The 8,288-nt window shown below is 35.3% G+C and overlaps 1 long non-coding RNA gene across 4 annotated transcripts; it reads right to left on the bottom strand.

Moving 5' to 3' along the window:
* Nucleotides 1-1,352: 1,352 nt before the first annotated feature.
* Nucleotides 1,353-4,776, bottom strand: LOC135748827 (uncharacterized). 4 transcript variants are annotated; one of them, XR_010532213.2, is made up of 4 exons: nucleotides 4,718-4,776; nucleotides 3,825-4,037; nucleotides 2,646-2,862; nucleotides 1,353-2,076 (listed from the first exon to the last, which is right to left on the bottom strand). It is a non-coding gene; the product is annotated as an uncharacterized lncRNA (long non-coding RNA). The 4 variants fall into 4 exon arrangements; XR_010532214.2 differs by having other exon boundaries at nucleotides 4,729-4,770; XR_010532215.2 differs by lacking the exon at nucleotides 4,718-4,776 and adding an exon at nucleotides 4,366-4,711.
* Nucleotides 4,777-8,288: the final 3,512 nt, after the last annotated feature.

Genomic DNA, 8,288 nt, shown 5'->3' with positions numbered 1-8,288 from the left:
AAGAACCCTACACGATAACGTCCGGGGGACGTTCGCAGATGCCATTTAGGGGACGTCCTGGGGACCTTTTTTTGTTTGCTGGGTAATACAATCAACAACAATAACTTTAGCAGATTATTTAACATACCTCAATTCGTATCGCTTCAAGAAGGTCTGCTGCTATCATACGGTCTGCTGTTTTGATATATGACTAGGCTCATATACTAATATACAGCCTCCCCCTACTGGACGCACGAGGAACAACAGGGGCGTAAAACTGTCAGGGGCGTAAAACTGTCAGGGGCGTAGATCTACCGGCTCCAGGTCTGCAGCCTCCCCCTACTCGGTTTTAGAAGCGTTTTCTCTTGTTTGGTGGGTGTGTCAGAAATGTCAGCCCAATCAGCGGCAAGATGTATAAAACCACGCGATAGTAAAGAGACGGCTCTCTCAATGGGTTCAAGTTGGAATGTTGTCTTTCATTCTGGACGGCAAGGTCAGTGACTGTAACATCGAGGGTATTTTACAGTATTAAACACACATTTATAACGATTTCATCAGGCTTTAGAAACATTTAAAAAAGAACACAAAGCATGGCCTCTCAGGTAGTTGCAACTCTTGCGTCATCACAACAGGGTGTTCAATGCATCACCGTTTCAGTTTAATAAACGTTGTGCAACGTTTTGTCGGGGCTGAACGCAGCCCAGAGCTTCAAGCGTAACGATAGGCTTGTTCGATATGGAAGGCCAACAGGGAAAAAACATGTTGAAAATACGTGTTAACACGCACTACGTGTTAACGCGTAAATCACGTGTTAACACGCACTACGTGTTAACGCGTAAATGCGTGTTAACACGTGATTTACGCGTTAACACGTACCTACACTGTTTTCTTTACCACCACCTACTGGTGTGGAGCTTTGAAAACACAGAAACAAACAAGGCTTGGATATCACAGGATGTTATCTAAAATATATTTTGAGCATTTTATAAAAGCATTAGTAGGCTACAACTACATATTTTTAAACAGTTAACTATAACCGTTCAACCCTTGAAATTCATGACCACTTTCACACATTTTTCCAAACTATATTTTTAAATACACTTTAACTTTATCATGCTTCTAAAGCCTAACTGGTAACTGACAAATGAAAACAGGACATTATGTTTAAATAGGTCAACCCATATGCATTATATTTGTTTGTTAGTCCCTTTGATACCCACCGTAAGTCTTATGAAGCTGCTATTGGTTTAGATAGCTTTATAGTAAATATAGTAGTTTTGCTTTATCCTTCAAAGTATAATTGATCAATTATAATTTTTTTATTATCATTAGACACACACAGGAAAAAAACTATAAATTACACTGGTGAGGATCATATACATCCTCCAGATGCTGTGTTGTCTGTGTAAAATGTGTTGCGGTTGTAAAAAGAGGAATACTATGTGAATGACTCCTTTTTCTTGGGATGTTTTTATCTTTGCTGGAGATGGAGCAAGCAGTACTGTAGACTCCAAATACTCATCCTTTTCAATATTGTAATGAAAACAGAGATGTATACCATAGTTTAATGTTGCATGTGCAAATAAACAGTTGTTTTGATATGATGCTCTCTATTTTCCTTGGCTTTTTTCATAAGGGTTAAAGTGCCTGACACACTACTAGTAGAATACATTAGGAATGAAGAAAGATACATGATGCTTTTAAAATAACATAATATTTAACTTTTATTTATGCAATTAAACAGTAATTACTAAATTTAAGACTCAAACTCCACAGGAAGAAATATCTTTGCTTTTCCATAGCATTTCTTCATTTAATAATTGATTAGTTCGTAAATTGTTGAGGAGACAGGAGCTTTGCAGTATCCAGATGTGATAAGGAACATGGCCCTTCCATTGTATGGCACATCGCATGGAGTATGAACTACCCTATCTTATGTGATTTTGTTAAATGGTTTATGAAGCCTTTAAATGGACAGTGGTCCCCTGCTTCAAAAACAGCAGACCTCCAACATCAAGCTTAGCAGAGCTGGGGTGGTTGGTGAGAATCATTTTGGTTGGCTGAAGAAAGATGGTGATGACCTCAGAAGTGCAATGCCTGCAACACATAAATGGTAAAGTTTATTGTGCTGCCCTGGGAAATGGGTGACCTAGGAATCTTAGTATATGTAGGCCTAATGCACATCACAGCCTGTAAACTGTTAAGTCTTATAACTTCATACAATCAGAATGTACTGTAGTAAAAATATAAATGAAAAAGAAAACAGAACTTTATTACATGTACTCTAGTAAGAATTAGGCAAATTATATGGAATATAAACTCCAAAAGGATTTTTTTTTTGCTCAGTTGTAAATGAATCTTATTTAATATTTGATTATTAATAAAACCCATAAACCACAAACATTGGCAACAAAGGGATATAATTGTTTTCAACCAAAAACATTGTAATAGGTAGTATTGACATAGGAAACAGAAATACAGACTCTCTAAAAAATGCTAGGCCCATCATAAAGACAACTGTGTAACTAGAAATCAATATTAAAAGGTATAAAGTTGAGACCTTACTTACATCACTTGGTCAAAAAAAGTCACAGACTCAACTGTAGGCACAAAACAGTTTATTGAATGCACAATGAAAATCTCAATTCCAGAATGCAGAGACTCACCAAGCAGCAGGGTGGCACTAAATTGAGTCACTGCTGAGAATGGCACCTTGCAGAAAGAGTCAAAGTGCAAGGCATCAGTCAGGAAATGTTATCAGGGAGAGCAACGAGGCAGGCAGACGGGATGAAGAGAGCCAAAGAAGAGCCAACCGATGTGAAGCTAGGCATAGAGAGGGAAGATGAGGCTGGGAGAACGGGGCAGATGGCATCAGGGCACAATCTGGAGAGAACAGAGAAGAGTCAGAAAGAAAAAGCACTGACAGCGCATCTCATAATTAATGAGATGATGACTAGACGGAGGGGAGGATATAGCCTGGGATACACTGCATGATTTTTGGCGGTCCCAAACGAAAGATTACCATCGTGAAACATTTGTGGCAATTTCTGTGATCGTGGCTCTTCGGTGGTCCTATGTCGACCAGCTTACCAGTATTTGTTTAACACTAGCACATGCTGGTGACATTGCACTTAACTGGAGTCACAGTCATCACAACCTATGAGTCAATAGGTGTCATCATTATACAGTCTACATGCTTGTCGTACCCAAGTTTAAATGATCCATGTCGCACAGTGTGATAAGGTAATGATATTATAGGAGAGCAAAAATCTTGCAGTGTATCCTGGGCTTAAGACAATGACTGGTACGTGCATGGCCACCTGTCAAAACAAACCAATGACAAAACACACAGCGTACAAAACACATAAACAGAAACAACCAATCAGAACAAAGCTGTGACACACTTGTAGCTATAGTATTCAATCAGATACTGGTTGCCCAAATTCATTGATTGTTTCATTAGACAGAAACAGGTTTTGGAATGTTTGGTGTGATGGTTGCTGTATCGGTCAGGTTAACAAGTGAAAACTGAATATTTCATTTAGTATGAAAAGTAAAAGTTACACTCTGATTTTGACCTTAAATGCTTAAAAATGTCTAAATTAAGTGCAGGTGCAAAGTCATAAATATATTAATTTGTGACAGTTCTACTGTTTGCACTTGAAATAAACACAGACATGACATGTAGATAATAAAAATCTTTAACAAAAATATCATCTGAAAAAGGATAAAGATGTTTTAACAATTTAAAACAAAACTGTTTACTAATAATAAAACAGACAATAGCAGAAAGAATAAGCATGCATGTTTAAGTTAAGAAGAATAATGAGCTTTTTAAAAAGTACCTGTATGTCCAGTTGTGCGGTCTGGAGTACATTGCTTTGCATGTAGTCCTATAAGGATCGCTTGGTCTTCTTGAATATATTAAGTCCTATAACTGCTTCAAGTACGCATTCTCTCATCAGGCACACTCTTACAGCCTCAGGGTGGGTCATTGTTCATAATTTGGTCATAAATAAGCTTCGGTCAATCTTGTGAATAAACACTGGGTGAATAATCTGTGAAAGACAAGCATATAGAAAACCATAAAAAGTTGCTTGTATTAGTAATAACTAGAATCAGATTTGTTTTTATGATTTTTGAAACAATGGTTATTCAAATGTAAAATCATAGTATTAATGTAAAATCAACAAGGAAATTATATAGACCAACTTACTCTAATAATGCTACACAGTAGGCCTACAAAGGAATATAGTTTCCCTCATATTTGGACAGATCTGTGTTATTTACTCTCTTGCCAGTTTGTCATGAGTCATAACTTTATGTTCATATTTTTAAATGAATAACAAACACAACGCATTCATTTAAACAGCACTAACATTTTACCTCACTATATTGTCTCCATCTGGGAAAGCCTGACACTGTTTCCACTAACTTATGTTATTGCAGTTATAAAGACTTTTGCCCAAGGCCATTTATCTAACAAAACTGTTTTCTGTTGTTGTTACTGCTGCTGCTTTTGCGATTGTATTCCTCCATAGTACTTTTTGGCTCTTCCGTGTGGTTACGTTACCCTTCCGTCAGCGTACCTGGCTTATGATGGCTATGAGGTAAGCTTACGGCAAACTCGACGTAATGCTTGGATCACTATATCATTAATTATTCACACAATGACAGTGCCTGTCGTAACGCATTCGCTGCAATATAATTATTCATAAGCTTGTGAGCGAGTAATTACCTATTGCTTACGATGAGCTGACGTTACGATCTTCATCTTCTTCTTTTGGTTTAATGGCGGGTTACGAACCAACTTTAAAGGTGCATACCGCCACCTGCTGTGGTGGAGTGTGAAAATAATGATCTGCCTCTTCTATATCCTGTTATATAACACACTATTCTTAATAAATCTCAAACTGCATTTGACTTCCTGATTTTGGATCTTCATTTAATAAGTTGGCTATAGTAAAATCATTGCATGCTATTGCTTGTAAATCTTCCTTTAAAATACAACTCAAAATGATAGTGGCGAAGAAGTAATCTGCCATCTTGTGCTCATTAGTGGTAACGACATGCAATGCACAAATGACTAAAACGAGTTATTGTTGTTAAAGCCAGTTTCATTGAAAGCATGGTTTACCGACAATGCATTAATGATCTTATCATTTTAATGATATATTAATAAATCTATGTCCAAAGTTAAGAATATGAACGCAAAAAAATAAATGACAAACATTAGGTGGTGTTTTCCCGGACAGGGGTTTTCTTAAACCAGGATTAAGCCTAATTAGGAAAAAATAAACAAACATACCTTACTAAAAACATTACCTGTGTGCATTTTAAGGCAAAACAAAGAGCACTGATGTATTTTAAGATATGTCAATGCATTTTTTTTAGTTTTGAAGGATCCTACCTTAGATCCTCACGTGCAGAATGTTTTTATTATTGTGTTTTTTTATCATTTATCATTTATTTACATAATCATCATAATCATTTTATAATCATTAGTTTTTATCCATTTAATTATTGTATTTGATTATTTAATATCATTTTATCATTATCAATTTCATTATTATCATTTTTATTATTACATTATTGTTTATTAATTCATTTATTCATTATTGTTTTTATTCATTATTCATTTATTATTATATTTCTACATTTTATTATATTATTCATTAATTCATTGTATTTCTATATTTTATATGTCTCTTGGTGGTTAAGTTTCATAGAGCTGTTCTGTCTGTGTGTAAACAAGATAGATAAAGAGAATGTTTATGGAAGCCCAAGGTCTAAGGGATGATGCAGCTGACTGAGCTGAGCAATTTTGGATATAACCGTGCATGCTGTATTCCTGGGGTGGACGAGGTTTGAACATTGAGGCATATGCAACTGAAACTGCTGTCCATCAATAAAACTCTGTTCTATTTTTATCATCTAAAACCTCCGTCTCACGACTCTATTTATGCTCTCCAGCAACGATTGATCAGCCTTGTATCTGACGGATACTTTAACAAAGTAAACTTATATTTTCTGATGTGATCTGGTGTCCGGGGCTGGATCGTTCTTTTTTTATTTTGTCTGTGGTGTGGAGTCCAGATCTAACAGTTTGTACAGCTCTTACATTTATTTTAGTCTAGGACTAGTCTAATCCCTGTCCGGGAAACCGCCCCTAAATTGCTCCCAATACAATTTTGCTGTGTTCTCCACTGTACATTGATTGTACTGATTATAATCCAAAAGTCAGACGGGCCAAGTAATTCCCACGTCATCCATTATAAAGGGAGTTTTATTGTGCAGTGTAGTCCATTTCTATACAATTTAGTCCAAGTTTGAAAAACCTTTTGTTTCCATGTCACTCAGAAAGTCAGTGTGATGTCTTGAATTAGTAAGCAAGCAAAAACCATTCAAACGTTTTAGCCTATAAAATGAATTAAAATGCAATTAAGCATTTTAATGTAGTTTATTAATCAACATTAATTATCATGATTATCGAGGGCATAATCAAAAATAAATATTTTTGTTTTCCCTGTAGTGAGTAGCCTATCTGTCTCATATCTGCTTGGAGTTTGAAAGACTCTTCTGATGCTTTTCTATTAAGTTTATTTACATATTTGACATTGAAGTAGTCTAAAGGTAAGTCTTGATTACTTTCATTTTGTGATACTTGAATTAGTTACTGCATCTCTTTAAGGTTATTTGTAACTGTATTGGAAATTATGTTGAAGTAGTTCTCCCAACCCTGTTACACACAAATAATAACAAAATTACAGAAATCAAAGTATAATCAGTTCAATGTAAAAAGTTATTATGATTACTAATAGAAGTGTACTCTTTGTCCTGTTATTTTCCTTACCTTGCCACTCAGTCCTTTAGGTTAGTTGAAACTATTTCTAATTTCAGCAAAAGCTCCAGAGTTAAATCAACACTGCTTAGATCCACACCCAAGTTGTTAAAAATTACCACAGAATTTTTTGTATTCTTCCTACGAACTATCACAATGCTTCAACACAAACAATAAAATTTTTGGGGTCAAGTGCTCAGCTAAGTAAAGATAAAACAAATCACTGTTAGGATGACTTCTTGTTTTTATCTTTTTTGTTAACAGCAAGTGTTTATCATAAATATTCATTTCATTATTTAACTTATCCTAGGGGCTTATCCTAAAATTATTAGACTAAAATATATATTTGAGCTCGCTTAATTTAAAAACAACTTGCACTTAAGCTTTTTTGTATCAATATGTGAAACAATGAATTGTTGATAAAAGGCTGTTAACAGTTACCAAAAAAGCTTAACTTCTTAAATATAACATAATATTTACATCATAAGATAATAGGCAGTCATGGTCTAATAGTTAGAGTCGGCCTTATAACCTGAGAGTTTTGCTGGTTCGAGTCTCACGGCTGACAGGTTGCGACTGAGGTGCCTTGAGCCAGCCACCTGTATCCCAGTGTTTCCCGGGCACTGCAGTACTGCTCTGGGTGTGTATGTTCACGACGTGCAGTGCTTGTTCACCACTCACTTGATAGGTTAAATACAGACGTCACATTTCAAGTATGGGTTACCATACATTGGTCATTATGTCACTTTTACTTTTCCTTAAAAAGGATCAGATGGAAAAAAAACTAAAGGTGAAAACAAGAAAGCACTTTTTTTTTTAATTCCAATCAAAGCTATAGACATGTGTCTTATTGCCATTCTTCTTTTTTTCCAGTCATCACATATGCATTTATTCATTTAGCATATACATTCATCCAAAGTGTCTTATAGATCAGAAAATACACAGAAAAAAAGCATCAAAAGTTTATTACATTTGCATAATTGTTCTAGTATCTGCTGCAGAGTAGTTCTAGTTACTATGACAAAGAAACGGTCTGAGCGTGACTAATCCATTGGAAGCCTCAGATTGATCTATGACACATACTTTCTGATATGGAAACTTTGTCTGAGGCAACGCGTGCCAAAAAGTAAAAAAAAAGCTTAAAAGGTTTGTAGTTGAGAGCCTCCTTCACACAAAATAAGATTATTATTTAAACTCAAAAAGCATGTTTTAAAGCCTAACTGCTCTATACAATGACATTGATGTTCTCCCATTAGGCCATACATATAGAGTTCCATCTGTTGTTCATATGCTAAATTGGTTGTAATTATATAGTGTGGTATTGCTATACTGTATTATTAAGGATATGTGTATGACACTAGTGAAAAACAAATTTTATAAGGCATTTATAAACTAGCTGAACTAGCTATAAATGCAATCAGATCATGATGGCAGGTAGTCCAAAGACTTCATATGTAGAACATCATAA

This window comes from Paramisgurnus dabryanus, chromosome 5 (genome assembly GCF_030506205.2).
Source record: "Paramisgurnus dabryanus chromosome 5, PD_genome_1.1, whole genome shotgun sequence".
Taxonomy (NCBI): Eukaryota; Metazoa; Chordata; class Actinopteri; order Cypriniformes; family Cobitidae; genus Paramisgurnus; species Paramisgurnus dabryanus.
Note: the sequence above shows the minus strand (reverse complement) of the source record. Positions and strands in the feature narration are given on the sequence as shown.